This window comes from Lynx canadensis, chromosome B2 (genome assembly GCF_007474595.2).
Source record: "Lynx canadensis isolate LIC74 chromosome B2, mLynCan4.pri.v2, whole genome shotgun sequence".
Taxonomy (NCBI): Eukaryota; Metazoa; Chordata; class Mammalia; order Carnivora; family Felidae; genus Lynx; species Lynx canadensis.
Window position 1 is genome coordinate 140,223,038 of NC_044307.1, and position 17,980 is coordinate 140,241,017.

Sequence of the window (17,980 nt, forward strand, 5' to 3'; positions counted from 1 at the left end):
ATAATCGGTGCTGGAGGCTCAGTATCTTATTATCATTGGGAAAATGTAAATGTGGCAGATCTTATATTTTATAGTTTCTTGGTTAGTAAATAACCATCTAGTAAAATATGACAGTTCTTGGCTTTAAAAAATTGTCAGTCTATTTAGATGGAGTCCGCTGAAGCTTGTTCAATTTTCCATTCTTACCATTTAAAGATATTTTCTTGTCCATACTGGGTTAATTCCACAGTGAATTAAGAATTTGGGATGCTTGGCTGGCTCTGTCGGTAGAGCATGTGACTGCTGATCACATGACTTTGAGCCCCATGATGAGCGTAGACGTTACTTAAATGAAAATGAAAAAAGTTATGTTTATATAGGATTTACCTTACGAGGCAGGCATTCTTGACCGAATATATCAGATTTCTATAAATTTTCTCTGAACCGGTTAGGTCAGTTTGGGCACGTCAGCCTACCTCTTACCTTTACATTCTCACCTGTAAAGGGCAAGAGTTTGGGCTGGTTTTTAGAGGTCCACCCATAAGATATTCAAAGAACCTATAAATGAAAATTGTCATCTCTCCTGCGTCCAGTTATAGAGGTGTGTTTCTATAGCTTGAATCGTTGTGATACTTGCACCGTTCCCAGTAGCAACTGTTTACAGTGGAAGTTCTTTATTGTCACTTCGATTGAGCATTTCATGTTTCAGCCCCTTAATTGAGTATTTTATGTGCATGATCCCATTAAAAACTTAGAATAACCCTGCAGAGCAGATAATATTTCCGCTTTATAGTTGAAGAAACCAGAGGCTCAGGCAATTGAAATAACCAGGCTAGGCTTCCTCAGGTGGTAATGGGGAAGCTGGGGGTGGGGGGTGAACCCCAATCTTTTGGCTCCAAAGCCTGCATTCTTTATGAAGGCTGTAACTCACAGTACACAATTATTAGCATAATGTAGTATTTTACGACCATAGCTGAGGTGAAATATCTTGTAAGAAGACAAGTCTCACTCTCTGAAAGCAATCTGTTTAACATTTTTAAAAAAATGAAAGAAAAGAGAAGTACTTTCTGGTATGTTGACTAATAGGGCCATGAATTTTAATATATCATTGGGCAGCGCATCAAACAACAGAAGAAGGTAATATTCTCCACAATAAGAGAGGACCCAGAAACCACCTGCTTCATAAGTAACTCAACTCTCATTCTTTGATTCAACCCACTTGCATTTGGATTCTGCCCCACAGCCCGTGATGACTGTCTCTGACCCGCTGGTTCTTATTAAGGTCTTGACTGGTCCCTCTGCCTGGCAGACTGTTTCCCTCACCTTGAAATAGCACTGAGATTGCAGCCTAGTTGCCTTCTCAGAGAGCCATTTCCTGACCTTCCCAATTTAAATTAGCTACTTCATCCTGTTTAGATGTCTGCATTGTACGTATCACTCTAGATATATTCCGTGTTTGTTCATTTGTTTTGGATGCTTTCTTCTACTTGAATGAAGTTCATTGAGAGCAGAGACCTTTCTCTTTCACTACTCTGCCCCCAGCCCTGGAGTTGTGGTTTGATCACAGTAGGCTTTATCTGGCTATCTGGTCATATATCTGTCTGCCCACCTGTCTATTTTTCTTCTGTCTGCTCTTTCTCCCCTCTCTCTCTATCTATCTCTAAAATGGCTTGGCCATGTGGAGTTCTAGCAAATCTGCTTCTCCAATCAGGTTGTGGGAAGACCCTCCTATCTGCTTTATCGTTTACCACTTCACTTTTGAGTTGTTTTTGGTTTTTTCTAGTTGCTCCCTTTTTATAGCAAGCCCAATTACAAATTATAATAAATTGTTTCTCATCACCTCTTTTTGTTTCCCTTGCCAGGGCTCTGTGCTTGAATTACAAAGGAACCTCTTCAGCAAGCTCATTCTGGATGAATGAATGATTAACACTAAGTGTCGTTCACCCTCCTTCCAGTGGTAAGTTCAAGGCAGTTGTGCACCTCGAAGGTGTTCATGTATGTCAGTTGTGGGTCTGTTTCCCGTGGAGCTCTGTTAAGTGCTCTTTGTGTGTGGACCTGGGTGGGGAGAGCCAAAGTGGATTCCTCACCTTCCGGTTGGAAATTGGATTTCCTGTGGGCAGTGGTGCATTCAGTCTGAGCGGCTTATTTTTTTTTTTTTTTTTTAATTTTTTTTTTTCAACGTTTATTTATTTTTTGGGGACACAGAGAGACAGAGCATGAACGGGGGAGGGGCAGAGAGAGAGGGAGACACAGAATCGGAAACAGGCTCCAGGCTCCGGGCCATCAGCCCAGAGCCCGACGCGGGGCTCGAACTCACGGACCGCGAGATCGTGACCTGGCTGAAGTCGGACGCCCAACCGACTGCGCCACCCAGGCGCCCCCTGAGCGGCTTATTATAAACACACTTTAATTTGATGCACTGGATGATGCTGTCTCTCGCTCTGGGATTCCGTATCCCCATCCTCTCTGGGAACTTAGGTGGCAAAGTTGCAGCCTGGCAGGTGTTCAGTTCCGTCTCTTTACGCGTCAGATAGATACAGCACCCACTTGAACTCCCAACGAAACAGGCTAGCCTGCTGGAGAACAGATCTGGAGTATATAATTCGTAGCTGGAGTCGTAAGATCAGGTGAGCTCAGGAAGGTTGGACACGAAGCCACTGAGGGGAGAGGAGGTTCCCGCTGTGCTAAGGCTCTTCCATTCTGCCTGGGGTGTTTTACTGGTCGATGTCTTGGTGTTTCAGCATAAGTACTAAAGCAGAAAACTGAACAGTTCCCAGAGCAGCGTTTGGAGTGGCTGCCGGTCCTTCCCCGGACACGCTGGCAGGGTCTACAGTTCATGCTTAACTTGGCTGAAACTCACAGACACGAGCACCAGCTCTGTCAGAGGCAGCTGGTCCCATCCTTCCGGTGCCGCTTCACACCGTTTGGATCTCAACTCAAGGTGTTGCCTCTGAGAGATCGTCTCTGTCCACCCAATCTAAAGTGGCCACCTATTTTATTTCCCTGCAAAGTGCTTGTCGTGCGTGATAGTTTTCTGTCTCGTGTATTTACCTGCTTGCTGTTGAGCCTTCTTGTCACCGGAGCGGAAGCTCCATGAGGTCAGAACCCTTGTCGGTCTTGCTCGCCATGTAGCTCCACGGCTCAGACCGTGTCTAGTGCACAGCAGACGCTTTCTGCCCGAATTATATGATGAGCTCAGCCGTGAAATGCGGCTCACTGTGTAAGTCACTCAGTGTCATACGATGAGAAAGTTGTTGGCACTGGAGGAGATTTTGAAGATCCACTTTGTCTACTTGGTAGCTATTTTTATTTTAAAGTTTACTTTAAGGCAGAGAGTGTATGTGTACACACGTGAGCAGGGAAGGGGAAGAGAGAGAGGGAATCCCAAGCAGACTCTGTGCTGTCAGCATGGAGCCCGATGTGGGGCTCAAACTCACAACCCTGGGATCATGATCTGAACCGAAATCAAGAGTCAGATGCTTAAGCAGCTGAGCCACCTAGGCGCCCCAGGAGCTGTTTTTAAATGTGAATTATTCTCTCACAGAATTGCCAGGTTTAACATTATCCTCTGCATAAGAAGGAAGTTTTGTAGTGTTTTGAGTTTATTTGCAATTAGAGCACTTATTAAAGTTAGGAATTTGGGGGCATCTGGGTGGCTCAATTGGTTACGTGTCCAACTCTTGATTTCTGCTCAGGTCTTGATCTCATGGTCTGTGGGATCGAGCCCTGCATTGGGCTCTGTGCTGGCAGTGAGGAGCCTGCTTGGGATTCTCTCTCCCCCTCTCTTTGTCCCTTTCCTGCTTGTGTACACTCTCTCAAAATAAGTAAATTTTAAAAACTGGTGCTTTAAAGTTAGGAATTTAGATGATGTCTGGTAACTTTTGTGTTAACTGACCTTTATATTTTCTATATTAGAATATTTATTTATTTATTTATTTGCTTACTTACCTACTTATTTGGGGGAGGAGAGAGGCAGAGAGAGGGAGAGAGAGAATTCCAAGCAGGCTCCATGCTGTTAGCGCAGAGCCTGATGCAGGGCTTGAACTCATAAACCGTGAGATCATGACCTGAGCCAAAATCAAGAGTCGGACACATAATCAGCTGAACCACCTCGGTGCTCCTACGTTAGAATATTTAAAAGGAATATCTGATTAGCCTTTGAGACTGTTTCATTTATGCTTTACTGAAGTGCAGATGCCAGGACTGAAATACACCTACTTGAAAAGCCTAAGGTTTAGATTTTTGTTTTTTTTTTTGGAGACAGATTGCCTGCTGAGTTTTTTGAATCCTGTCTCTGACATTTGCTGGCTCAGTGACCTTGGGCAGGTTATTTAAGTTTGGTGCCTCAGTTTCTTCTTCTGTAAAATGGGGGGTAATAAGAGCATTTTCCTCGTGTGATTGTGATTAAGGATGTTAATATATGTGTTATATAGATTCCTGCTATTTTAGGGGTGGCTGAGTGGCTCCGTCAGTTAAGTGTCAGACTTCAGCTCAGGTCATGATCTCGCGGTCCATGAGTTTGAGCCCCACGTCGGGCTCTGTGCTGACAGCTTGGAGCCTGGAGCCTGCTTCGGATTCTGTGTCTCCTTCTCTCTCCGCCCCTCCCCCACTCGTGCTCTGTGTCTCTCTACCAAAAATAAATAAAATGTAAAAAACTTAAAAAAAATTTCTGCTATTTAGTGTATACTCAGGATTTTATATATTAGGTACATCAGCTGGATTTGAAAATAATGTATTTGGATTCTGCTCATAAAGTGGAGACAGGACTTTGAGCATTTGCTTCACATGTTGACATCCCTGAGTCAACAGAAAGAAAAGGCTTGATTACAATTATTAATAACTTTAGTTATCATAGCGATAAATCACAAATACGCCATTTTCCATATGGCTAGCAATATTGTTGTGTCTTTGGTGCCAGACTGACTTGGTTTGAGTTCTCTAGTTGTGCTTGTTTCGTGACCCTCAGCAAATGACTCGACTGTGCCTAACTTCAGTTTCTCCATGTGCAAAGTAGTGCTGATAATACAAATCAAAAAAGATTGCTATGGGAATTAAATATGAAAATACATGTAACATTCGGGCACAGGGCTTCGTGATTTTTCATTTCCTACTTTCTTCCTTTTTACACCTTAGATCTAAGAAGGATGTTACTGTCTGGACAACAGTGATCATGGTTAGGAATGGTTAGGAGTGTTTATTTTGTTTATTTATTTAGAAAAAAATTTAATGTTTATTTATTTTTGAGAGAGAGAGAGAGAGAGAGAGTGTGTGTGGGCGTGGGGAGGGGCAGAGAGAGAGGCAGACATAGAATCCAAAGCAGGCTCCAGGCTCTGAGCTGTCAGCACAGAGCCCGACACGGGACTCGAACTCACAAGCCGCGAGATCATGACCTGAGCCGGTGCCATCCAGACACCCCTATTTGTTTATTTTTTACATTAATTAATTAATTTAGAGTGTGTGTGTGTGTGTGTGTGCGTATGTGAACAAAGGAGCAGCAGAGAGATGGGGAGAGAGAGAATCCCAAGTAGGCTCCACATTGTCAATGCAGAGCCCGATGCGTGGCCCAAACCAAGAGTTGGATGCTTAACCGACTGAGCCACCCAGGTGCACCAGGAGTGTTTAGAAATAGTGTCCTGGGGCACCTGGGTGGCCCAGTCGGTGAAGCATCTGACTCTTGATTTCAGCTCAGGTCATGATCTCATGGTTTATGACCTGGATCCTGGCATCGGGCTCTGCACTCACAGCACAGAGTCTGCTTGGGATTCTCTCTCCTCTCTCCTGCTTGCATGCTCTCTCTCTCAAAATAAATAAGTAAACTTTAAAAAAAAAAAGTGTCCTATTCATGATGAAGGGAACAGAATATTTAGCATAGAAAATATTGTTTATTTTTTAGTTTTAGTTTTTTAATTTTTTAATGTTTATTAATTTTTGGGAGAGAGGGAAACAGAGACAGAGCGTGAGCTAGGGAGGGGCAGAGAGAGAGAGAGACACAGAATCCAAAGCAGGTTCTGTCAGCACAGAGACTGATGCAGGGCTTGAATCCATGAACCGTGAGATCATGACTTGAGCCAAAGTTAGCTGCTCAACCGACTGACCCAGGCGCCCCGAAAATTTTGTTTAGTGGGGAGCATAATATTGCCCTTGAGAGTGAGTCATGTGTGCAGCGCGCAGGGGCAGTGAGACACTAGGGCCAGTGAGTAGAAGGAAACTTAGGAGCTGGGGGAAAATGGGCGGGGCGGCCTGTGCAGTAGTGAACTTCCCAGGGCGGATGTGGGTCCAGAGGCTGCTGGACTGCAGATGAAGATTCCTGGAGAAAGGATTCCTCGCTCCCCAGGAAGGGGGCTGCCATGGCCTGTATGTCCCATTCCAACGCCTCTTCGGTATAAATGGCCCCGTCCAGAATCCTGCGTGTACATCTGGTCATCTGGGCCGGTTGGTTGTATGGAGCCATACGTCCCTGGAGACCCAGGATTTAGCTTTCTGAAGTCAGAGAGTTGGGACTGCTGATTGCTTTCTTTTAAAACATCTTTCAGGATTTGTGTTTATCATATGAATCAGAGGTTGCCAACTGGTGGGCTTCTGGCTGCTTCTGGGCTGTGGGTGAGCTTTGTTGGGCCTGCAAAATGCATCCCTGACAAGGGTCTTAAGGATATTTAGGTTAGTTGCCTACCTTTATTTTTTATTACTATTATTTTAAATGTTTCCCTATTAATTTTGGGAGAGAGAGAGAGAGAGAGAGAGAGAGCAGGGGAGGGGCAGAGAGAGGGAGGGAGAATCCCAGGCAAACTCCGTGGTGTCAGAGCAGAGCCTCGATGCTGGGCTCGATTTCACAAACTGCAAGATCACGACCTAAACTGAAATCAAGAGCCAAACGCCCCACTGACTGAGCCACCAGGTGCCCCAGTTGCCTACCTGGAGAAAGTGAAAATTTTAGCTAAAAGCAACATGTTCAGTGTTCCTTTAAAACGCGGTTTCACCGGGCAGCACGGCGGTGTGCATCCCAGGTGGCAATGGACAGCTGGGGAGGTGGCTGCTGGCCCGGTTGGAGGGGCACGCGTGGGCCCGTTTGCTACAGTAGTGACCCCGCCGTGCAGTCTCCCCGATACCGCGTGCCAGTTACCAGTTTTCCTTTACTTAAGTTGTTTTTCTTCTAGTAGAACTAGGAGAAAGCTGGAAAAGTTCTATCTCCCTCTGTATTAGTGGTGGAAAACCTAAAGACGTTTCTGTAGAGTCTCATGTTTCCAGAAAGGTAGAACAGAACATGTTTTGTGTGTGCGCTGAAGAATACTCGTAGAAACCTAATTTGCAAACAGACGGCTTCTGTTTCTTAGGAGTATAGCCCTCTGGCCTCCATCATTGCATGCATTTTAAAGGGCGCTGAAGGTGTGTGTGTGATTCCTGAGCGGGGCAGTAAGATTTCCCCTCTGTGTTCAAACAGAACTCTTTGGCTTCTATTTTAGGCCATTTCGTCTTTTTTCAGCAGCAAACTTGCTCGTCTTCCCCACGATCGGTCGTCAGGACTCCTGGTTGGGTGAAATGGGAGCAGTGTGTAATTTGCACATGTGTGTGGGCTGTGGAACGAGGTTCCATTCTGCCTTCCCTAGTGGGTCCCTCCCCCAACGCTTCCCAGACTTTGTGGCACCAAACAGATGAGGGCCTGTAACCTCGTTGACTCTGGGGGGGGGGGTGGTTACCAAGGGTACTGCCCTCGTAGCCCACTGAGGCACAGACTGAAATCCTAGGACTCTCTTCTGTGTGTGTGGATTTGATTTTTAGTGAAAGACACAATCTGGTTTTGTTCGTCCATTCTATTTTACAAGGGTGCTTCTGGCAACATTGTGCAGATAAACTAAAAGAGAGAGAGAGAACAGGGGAAGAGCCATGACATTGGACTTCTATTGTTTGTAAGGGCGGTCGGGAGGGAGAGCGGCGTAGGGTGTGTGTTGATAAGGACAGAAAGACTAACTTAATTAGTGGAATTTTGAGGATGACTGGTTTCAAGTCCCTGGAAGGAGTTGTCATCCATCAGTTGGTGTTTCAACAGTGGAATGTGCTCCCTAATGGAGCTGGGACTTGCCATCACTCGGTGTATTTGGGTAGAAGAGGGTGGCCCATCTGTCAGGATACCGTAGGAGGTTCTCAAATTAGAAGAAAGATAGGACCTGCTGGATGACCTCTGTGGTCTCTTAGAAAACTCAGATCCAATTACTCTCTGAATTAAACTGATTAGGAACCTTTCAGCGTGAACGATTTCACTTTAGTCCATAAAAAGGAAGTACTGTGCCCATGGTGTGGGAGGCTGAATAGAACACTTTTTAATTGACTACATCGAATTCTGGGCAGATTCCTTACACTTTCTTAAATGTTCCAATAGAACCCTTCAAAAATGTTATAAACAGATGTGTCTAGTGTGTAGTATTTGTCAGTGTGTTTTCTAAATGGTTTATTCCTGCTGAAAATTCTTAGGTTACCTTCGCGGAAGCTCATGAATGAGTATGGTTTTATTTTTGGTAGCATGATTTTTAAAACATGTTTATTTATTTATTTTTGAGGCGGGGGCGGGGGGCATGGAGAGAAAACACAGGGTGGGGAGGGGCAGAGAGAGAAAGAGACACAGAATCTGAACTGAAGCAGGCTCCAGGCTCTGAGCTGTTAGCTCAGAGCCCGATGTGGGGCTTGAACCCACGAACCATGAAATCATGACCTGAGCTGAAGTCAGATGCTTAATTACAGAGCTACCCAGACACCCTGGTAGCATTTTTTTGTACAGATTTTTATCATTTATATAAAAATCATGCCTCTTACTATAAAGCATTCCATTTAATTTTAAACTTTAGGGGTTTATACATTATCAATAATTGTCAGTTATCAAAGTGTATTTAATGTGGATATAATGACTTATAGAAAAAAGTCCATGTAAAGGAAAAATTTATGAAGAATTTGTTTTAAATCTTAGTTTTTCTGTTATTTCACATTTGCTCACATCTCCCAAAAGTAATTAACTGGTCATTTGGTTAAGTTCTTGAGACTTGCTTATTATGTAATGTAAGGTACCACTTGGACTTTATAAATATTTATTCCTTATTTTCATGAGAGTTGACTGCATTAAAATGTGTCTTGCGTATTTGGTACCTTTGAACCACTTAGAAAAAGCTTGTATTATGAACTTTAGGTTTGCTGTGGCTTTAAAGCAATACATAGCATGCTACCATTGCCTTTTGAATTAGCTTAAAATTGACTGTTGGTTTTGTGGGCACCTCCAGTTTACTCTAAAAAAAGGTAAAATTTGATTTTGCTCTTTATTTTCACTTAATAAAGAGTACTTTTTTTAAAAATTAAAACAATGTTTATTTTTTTATTTTTTTTATTTTTTTATTTTTTTTATAAATTTTTTTTTCAACGTTTATTTATTTTTGGGACAGAGAGAGACAGGGCATGAACGGGGGAGGGGCAGAGAGAGAGGGAGACACAGAATCGGAAACAGGCTCCAGGCTCTGAGCCATCAGCCCAGAGCCTGACGCGGGGCTCGAACTCACGGACCGCGAGATCATGACCTGGCTGAAGTCGGACGCTCAACCGACTGCGCCACCCAGGCGCCCCAAAACAATGTTTATTTTTGAGAGAGAGCGCAAGCAGGGGAGGGGCAGAGAGGGAGAGGGAGACACAGAATCCGGAGCAGGCTCCAGACTGATCTGTCAGCACAGAGCCCGACGCGGGCCTCAAACCCACGAACCGCTAGATCATGACCTGAGCCGAAGTCGGACACTTAACCACCTGAACCACCCAGGCGCCCCAAAGATGTGATAGCCTTAAAAATGTCACCTTTTGGAGGTGTAGTTGACATATAAAATGGAAGGGTAGTTAGTGTACATTGTGGTGATTTGGTGTGATGTATGCGTGCACTGGGGAAAGGAATCTCCCTGTCCAGTTAAGGAAGACCGTATGCCGCCCCTCCCCTGCTTGCTCTCTGTCTCTCAAAAAATGGGAGCCCTGGGTGGCTCAGTCGGTTGAACATCCGACTCAGTCTCACGGCTTGTGAGTCAGAGCCCCACGTGGGGCTCCACGCTGACAGCACAGAGCCTGCTTGGGTTTCTGTCTCCTTTTCTCTCTGCCCCTCCCCTGCTTGCTATCGCCCTCTCGAAGAATAAATAAAACCACACACACACACAAAAAAAAATAAGAAAAAAAGAACACCTGTCACTTCACTGTTTATCCTGTGTGTGTGTCAGAGAGAGAATATTTAAGTTCTACTCTCTCAGCAAATTTCAGTTACACGGTATGGTGTTAGCAACTGTGGCCACCACATTTCACGTTGGATCCTCAGAGATTACTTATCTGTAACAACAGTTTTTACCAACCCCTCCTCCTCCCCACCCTACCCCCCACCCCCCGGCAGCCACTTTTCTGTTTGTGTGAATTTGACTTTGTGTGTGTCCATCTGTCCTTTCCCCCCAACTTTTTATTAGGAGAATTTGCAAACATCTAGAAAGTTGAAAGAATTGTAGAGTGAATATTACCACCGCTTGAATTCTGTAATTGTTAACATTTTGCTGTATTACTTTCCTATGTGTCCTTTTGCGTTGTATGTTCGAGGACAGAATACCTCCTTAAGTAGTAATATATGTAATTCTTGGAGCTCTTTGCCAAGGAATTTAACCTTAGATGCTTGTTAACACATAGGTCCCGTTATGTTGTTGTCTCAGGACGAAGCGTTAGAAAGGTAAAGTCTGCTTTTATGATTTGGAGATGTGCTGGCTTTCATCATTTTAGGGCAGAGTACTAAGTTGAGAGTATTTTATTGTAGTTGGGCAAAGTTTAAACTCTTTAACCCCCAAGTGACATTGTACATCCATAGAACTAAAGTTACCTGGTGATTAAAAGAGGGAACCAGGCAATGCAAATCCATGGGAAATGTCTGGGGAATGTTGGAGATCATTCGTTCCTAGAGACAATTCTGGCATAAACAGACCTGCATATAACGTGTTCGAAAAGGTGAGAATTGGCTTAAAACGTAGAGGCAGGTCTTACAATACAGGCATGTAAGTATTCCACACAGTTGGTTGTCTTTCTGATACATTTTTCACGTTGAGAAGCACGTCTTCTTACACTTCCTTCTTCCCTCTCAAGAGACTGTTTCTTTTACGCTAGCCGATGATACTTCATTTTCCTTTTATTTTAACAACAGAAACAATGCTGTTCCATGACTTGCATTCTTTCTTCTTCTGGGTTTACCCAGGGCGTTTTTTTTTGTTTGTTTGCTTGTTTTTTATAGTGGGCTCCATGCCCAGCGTGGGGCTCGAACTCACGATCCTGGGATTCAGAGTTGCGTGCTTTACCGACTTAGCCAGCCAGGGGCCCGACCCAGGCTATTTTTCAGCACGTGTGCACGCACACACACGTCAACTTAACATTTTGGGAATTCCCATGTTTTCTGTTATGTGACTCGGCTTCCGTGGTGACTTTTCTGACTTCGGTCCTGGAGGTTGTGGTTACTCGACCGGCATGTCCTGGCTCTGCTGCCTGCTGCTGGCCAGCTCTGGGACCTTGGAAAGTCACTCAAGGCCTCCATTTCTTGTCCGTAAAGTGAGGGGATTGGGCACAGGCGGCTTTCAGGTGTGCCATGCCCGCACTAAACAGTCTTTGGTTCTGTGTTCACTAACAGAGTTTTGTGGAGGTTAGACTGGTTTTTGTAACTATTGGACAGGTGACCTTATATAATGGTTCTTATTATTTGCTAATTAAGATTAGAAAGCGTACCTTCAAGCGTGTATTTTTTTTTAATGGTTATTTATTTTTGACAGAGACAGAATGCGAGTGGGTTAGGGGCAGAGAGAGAGGGAGACACAGAAGCAGAAGCAGGCTCCAGGCTCTGAGCTGTCAGCACAGAGCCTGACGCGGGGCTCGAACTCACGAGCCGTGAGATCATGACCTGAGCCGAAGTCAGACGCTCAACCGACTGAGCCACCCAGGCGCCCCTCAAGCGTGTATTAACTACACGGAACCTGTATGGGAAAAAAATTGTGTGTCCATGTACTCTTACGTGTAGATGTGTGTACGCATATGTAATTTATTTTTCACGCAAGATAGGGAATCAAAAGCTTGTATGTCTGTAGTACAATCTGGTCTTGAATGTGAAGCAAGAATCTTGTCAGTTTCATACATAGATCCATTCACATTTTAAACTTTATTTTTATTTCGTTTGAGAGAGAGCGCAAGGGAGCACAAGTGGGGGAGGGGCAGAGAAAGAGGGAGGCAGAATCCCAAGCTGGGGCTCAGCTGTCAGCACAGAGCCTGATGCGGGGCTCGAACTCACAGCCTGTGAGATGCTGACCTGAGCCCAAATCAAGAGCTGGACTGTTAACTGACTGAGCCACCCAGGTGCCCCACTGATCCATTCACATTTTATTTATTTATTTTTTTAACATTTATTTATTTTGAGACATGGGGGCGGGGGGAGGGTAGGGAGGGGCAGAGAGAGGGAGACACAGAATCTGAGGCAGGCTCCAGGCTCTGAGCTGTCAGCACACAGCCTGATGCGGGGCTTGAAGTCACGGACCACAAGATCATGACCTGAGCCGAAGTCAGACACTTAACCAACTGGGCCACCCAGGCGCCCCATTCACAGTTTAAAAATAATGAAAATATTACCTCAAAAAGCTGTTTGTCACATGTTTGTCCAGGAGAGCTTGAAAACTTTGGCTTAAACTGTTTTCTATAGAATGTAATTTCAAAAATTTGAAAGTACCCGGATGTAATCCTGTTCTCCCTTTCAGCACGCCTTTGCCAATAATGAACGTAAAATAATCTCTGAAAATGTTGCTCTACCTTTTGGGTACACTTTGAACCGAAGTATAAACCGAATCTTTTTTTCATCAAAAGATACAGCAAGACTTGAAAACACGTGAACGTCTGGTGTGTCGCTTTTTTTGAAAGTCAGGTTATTGCTTATCTTTCATCAAATAGTGACCTTTTGGGATAAGGAGTACTTCCAGGGCAGGGCACTGGAGCTCAGCTACCTTAAAAATGAAATAACTCTGGGGGCCCCTGGGTGGCTCAGTCGGCTGACCATCCGGCTTCGGCTCAGGTCATGGTCTCACAGTCGGTGAGTTCGAGCCCCGCGTCGGGCTCTGTGCTGACAGCTCAGAGCCTGGAGCCTGCTTCTGCTTCTGTGTCTCCCTCTCTCTCTGACCCTCCCTCATTCATGCCCTGTCTCTCTCTGTCTCAAAAATAAATAAACATTAAAAAAAATTTTTTTTTAAAAAATGAAATAACTCTGGCACACAGTGTATACCCGATATTTTGCAAATTGCAAAATTATTCTGAAGGGCTGCTCTTGAAGCAGGGCTTTTATGACCGTAACATTCCAGCTGTGGCTTGGGAGATAGAATGTTTCCTACCGCTCTAAACACAAGGCCGGTAGGTGTGTATTCTCACTGCGGAAAGGCTTAAAAAAGCAGCGAGCCTCCCTTCAAGTGAGTAAACCTTTATTCAGCGCACTCCGGGGCCGCGCTCCTATGGAACTTTGGTGGTAATTCTGGAATGTGGGTCCAACAGCAGCCCAGTCATGGGTGAGCCTGGCGGCTCCCCGGCGTGATGGCTGGCTGTCCCGGCTAATCACTTCAGGCGGCCCGTGGAAAACCACTTTCTGGTTAAGTCTGCATCATACTCCTCCACCAATGGAAAAAATTGAACATGATGAGGGTGTGTAGCTCGCAGACAAAAATACATCCAGCATTGCACAGGATCCGTTTTTAGCTCTTAACGGCCGAGCATTTTGAAGTGTTCAACGCTGTTTCCTGCCTTGCCATGGGCAGAACGCAGAGAGAGTTTGTGGATTTGTGCATCAACCCTGACTTTGTGAAACTTTTTCTACTAATTGAAAGAGCCTGAGAAACCCTGGCTACATCCAGAGTTTTGGCAAAGGTAAGGTTATAAATGTTTATTTCCCCCCTTTCTGGAGTTGAGACTTACTTTTATATGTGAGATACAAATGTTTCTCGAAGCAGTCCTTTTGGGAATATTTCATTGTGCGCTGACCCTTTTTCTTTGTTTGATGTTATTTTGTACTTAGGCTGCTCTAAAACTGTATTACTCTCAAATTTGAGTATGTATATGCTTTCTGACGCCTACTGGGGGTTTATGATAGTTGCCTATCCCATTTTACTAATTAATTCTCCAAAAGCTAATAGTATATATTGTATGGATTTATTTTTCCTGATATTTCAAAAAAGTATCATTTCTCAGTGTGGTTATGGTAAAAGCATTAATGACTATTATCTTTTTTTTTTTTACCAGTTAATTCTTTTAGGGCACAAAGGGAAATGAAACTGTCTCAGGGATTGTATTTTGTAGTTTTCTGGTTATTATATAACTTCATCAGGCCTTAGTTTTGAGCCGAGTGAGATACTTGGTGTAAGAGTCTCTTTTCAAACTTGTAATTTGATGTTCACTGTTTATTGATGTTTGTCCTTTTGTCTTGAACTTTCTGAAAAAAGGAATGAAATCCTGTGCAATCCATGTGCGTGTGTGTGTTGGAGGGGTGGGGGGGCGGTACCTAGTTCAGGTGGGATGATTGATCCGTGTTCCAATCCCTCAGAAGCTGTCCATTCATTAAGTGTCTGTCTGAATCCCGAGCTTATCAGCGGGGATTGAGGAACCCTGGCTTGGCATAGTACTTTCTCAGCTTTACGTTAATTTGGCCAAGCATGTAATTCTCAGAAAATTGGTAGGTGGAGAGACAGAAATAGGAAGCTTTTTTGAAGTCATTGTAACTTGGAAGATTATTTATAGAATTTCTGGAAAGTAAGGGTATTGCTGAACAGCCGCTGGGGTTTTTCTTAACACGTTGAAGTATTTCACTGTGGCCCTCTGTCACACTTAGGGATTCCAGAGTTTTTGCTTACTTTCAGTATAACGGGGCTATGAGTTATTTTAGGGTAGGCAGTGTGCGTCTTCAGTGTGTTTCTTCCCTGGGGATATATCGTTCGTCGTCCATTCCTTTAGTTCCTTGGCTGAAATGTCTTTTAGGGATGGGGCCGTGGCGAGTACAGTTCAGGTAGGTTCGAGTTCATAGAAACATTGGTAACATTTCTTACTTTTCCTTTGGATCCGGCAAGTGCTGCTCTAGCAGAGCCGGCAAACATTTAGAACCGGGACGGAGCACCGTCTTCTCCTCTAGTCAGATGAACATTTGTCAACTGCTTTGATTTTCACCGGAGCTTGTAGACAGAAACTGAAGTCTCCTGGAGCCCACCCCCCCCCCCATGCCTCCGATCCAAACTAGCCAGACAGTAAATAGGGTTTTGAATGCAAGCAGATAACGGTCTTCCTTCAGTGTCTCAGTGCAGAGGGAGTGAGCTGCAAAGCCCTCTCCTCAGGCCGGGCCTACTCAGAGATGTCTAGAAGCAGAAGATAAGGGCTAGGTCCCTTGCCAAGAGACGATCCTTCCCAAGCGGTCCCTCATTTAACCCCTAAGTAAAGTAGGTATTTCTGTCTTGGTGGTCTCTAATTGTGTTTGCGAAGAGACACATTCCCTCTTTCAGAGATTTAAAGTCAGTGCAGGGTCGCTATAATCACTTTTTACCACAGATGTCAGAAGGATGTGGGAGGAACGGCGGGAGGGAAGGCTGAGAAGGAGAAGCATGGGCTCCTTCCATTTCGGGTGGGACGCTTTTCCATGCCTGTGTGCACCTCTGGGTTTGGCCCACTTTGAAAGATTCATTTGTGTGGAGATGATAAACTGGGTGAGCGAGACCCCTCAACTCTACTGTGAGATTTTAAAACAATGGTGTTCATGGCTCATTCAGAATAAGATCTTTTTGGACATTAAAGAAAAAAATTGAAGCATTAGCCTGCATTTTTTATTTGACATTAAGTGTCGTACCTTAAGGTAAGGGCCAAGATAAAGATGCCTTTATTAGGAGGGATCAAAAAAAAAAAAAAAAAGGTGTGGATTTGAAAAGTAATAGCAACAAAATTTTAAAGCAGGGAAATGTAGGAGTAATGCAACAATCCTGACTTTCAGACTGTTGACGCACACAAGTGCTAAACATCGCGTTTGTGATAGTTTGAATTCTGATAATGGCAGGGTGAGTGTCTTTATTACTCAGCCCTATCTAAAACAGGCTTACAAATGGTAAGAGCTGTAATGTCAGTATCCCAGGAATATATCGTATGCTACTGTCAGCTATTTATAGCTCAGAGTGTTGTCAGGTTGAGAAGGGACCTTAGAGGATTTTCAAATGGGAAAGCTGGGAAACCACGGAACTGACGTGGCTTGTCCAAAGTCACTGCGATGGTTAATTGCTGAGCTGGGATGCGATGCCACGTATCCTGTTAGTCCCTTCCTTATACCACCTGTTTCTTTCATTGGAAATAATTTGGTATATGCCGTCCTATCTTTGTAAATGATAGAGGCGTATATGTGTATACATATGCTTGTAGGTGTATGTATATTTGCTTACACACACACCTCTTACACGCATCTGTTACCCTCCCTCCTTCTATTCTTTCTTTCATTTGCTTACCTACTTGTCAAAGCTCTAGTCGGAGACCAGACAAAGACTTGTCTTTCTTGTATCTTGGTGAAATTCAAAGTCGTATACTCATTTGGCGGCCATCATTCGCACTGACTTATTACCAGAGAGAATTTTAGGTGTACGTGTGCTGCCCTAACCTCTGCTGACAAGACAGCTCTGATAAGACTTCATCTGCCAATCTTCCTGGTTTAGCCTTAGGTGAAGCGGTTCCCCCCACCCTGCCCCCTGCCATCCTATCCCGATAGAAGACTGTCTAGGATTTGTTAGTTCTGTAACTTACGAGAGGGAGGCATGGAAGGGAACAGAAAAACAGCAGATGGGTTTTACTTAAGTGCCAAGGTAATGCAAGGCGCTTTTGGAAAAATAAACACTTATACAGCGATAGACTGAGTTATTTCACTGTAGGAAAGGAATGTGGTAGGTGCTACAGATAACACCAGGAAGAAGTTGGTCCAGGGCGTTCCTAAGACTTAAATAAAGGTTTAAAAATCTGGCTATCTTTAGGACAACACTGGAAAGTGAAAATAATCCTTATCCTGTTTTTGTACTTGACCATGACACATCTCTATGGTGGCAGAATTGTTAGGGCAGGGCTTCTAAAATGGAGATGTGCGGACGGGCTCAAGAGTTGCAGAGTCTATGGGTTGGGAACGATAAAAGCTGAAAGTTCGTATGATGAAAGCCAATGAAAAGGAATTCTGGGTGGAGAGAATGAAAGTATTTTCATGTCGTCTGTAGCCATTCCTGGAAGGCGGAGTGACCAGTGAAAGGAAGCATTATACACAGACAATCATAAACCAGGAAAACGCATGGTAGTAAAGGTTAATAAGGAGTAGAGAGCTTCACGAAAAGTGTACATAAAGTCACGGGATACACGTGCACTCACACATGTATAGGTATGTGTAACACGCATATGTATTCCATTGAAAATTGATAGGATCATCACATATGAATCAAAAACAGCCAGACAAGGTACATACAAAACCACAACCGAACACCCTAGAAATAAGTGGTACCTAGCAGAGACCTTCACTTACCTTTATTCCCCCCCACCTCCGCCACACACACACAACATGACCTATAGGGGAAAAGTGGAAATTATAAGAAGACACAGTGATAAGTAGTCTCCCAAAGAGTTCTGCGCTGGAGTTAATGCCCTGCTGTATAACCATATATTGTTCTCGAAGGGTTTTTCTCCAGTTTCTCTAATAGTCCAGGGTGGTTGCTCTTGGGCCAAGTCCTCCTCTTGTGCATGAGAGTTCTGCTTTGGCTACTTAAGGACAACATTTGAGCATTTGCCCCTCTCTCTGTCACACAGCACAGTTGTTCCCATTCAATGCTGCAATTTCTCCTGAAGACAGACAGACAGATGGACACACCCCAGGGACCACCACCCGTTTGGGGATTCCTCTATCCTTCTAGCTACTGTTTGTTCCTCTGTTGCCCTTTATAGTCAAACCAGA

The 17,980-nt window shown here is 44.2% G+C and overlaps 1 protein-coding gene across 1 annotated transcript in view; it reads left to right on the plus strand.

Moving 5' to 3' along the window:
- Positions 1-1,841: 1,841 nt before the first annotated feature.
- TIAM2 (TIAM Rac1 associated GEF 2) overlaps positions 1,842-17,980 on the plus strand; it is a 136,146-nt gene continuing 120,007 nt past the window's right edge. The window contains exon 1 of the mRNA XM_030316644.1: positions 1,842-1,936. The gene's annotated coding sequence lies outside the window, so the exon portion shown is untranslated. The remainder of the gene's footprint in view (positions 1,937-17,980) is intronic.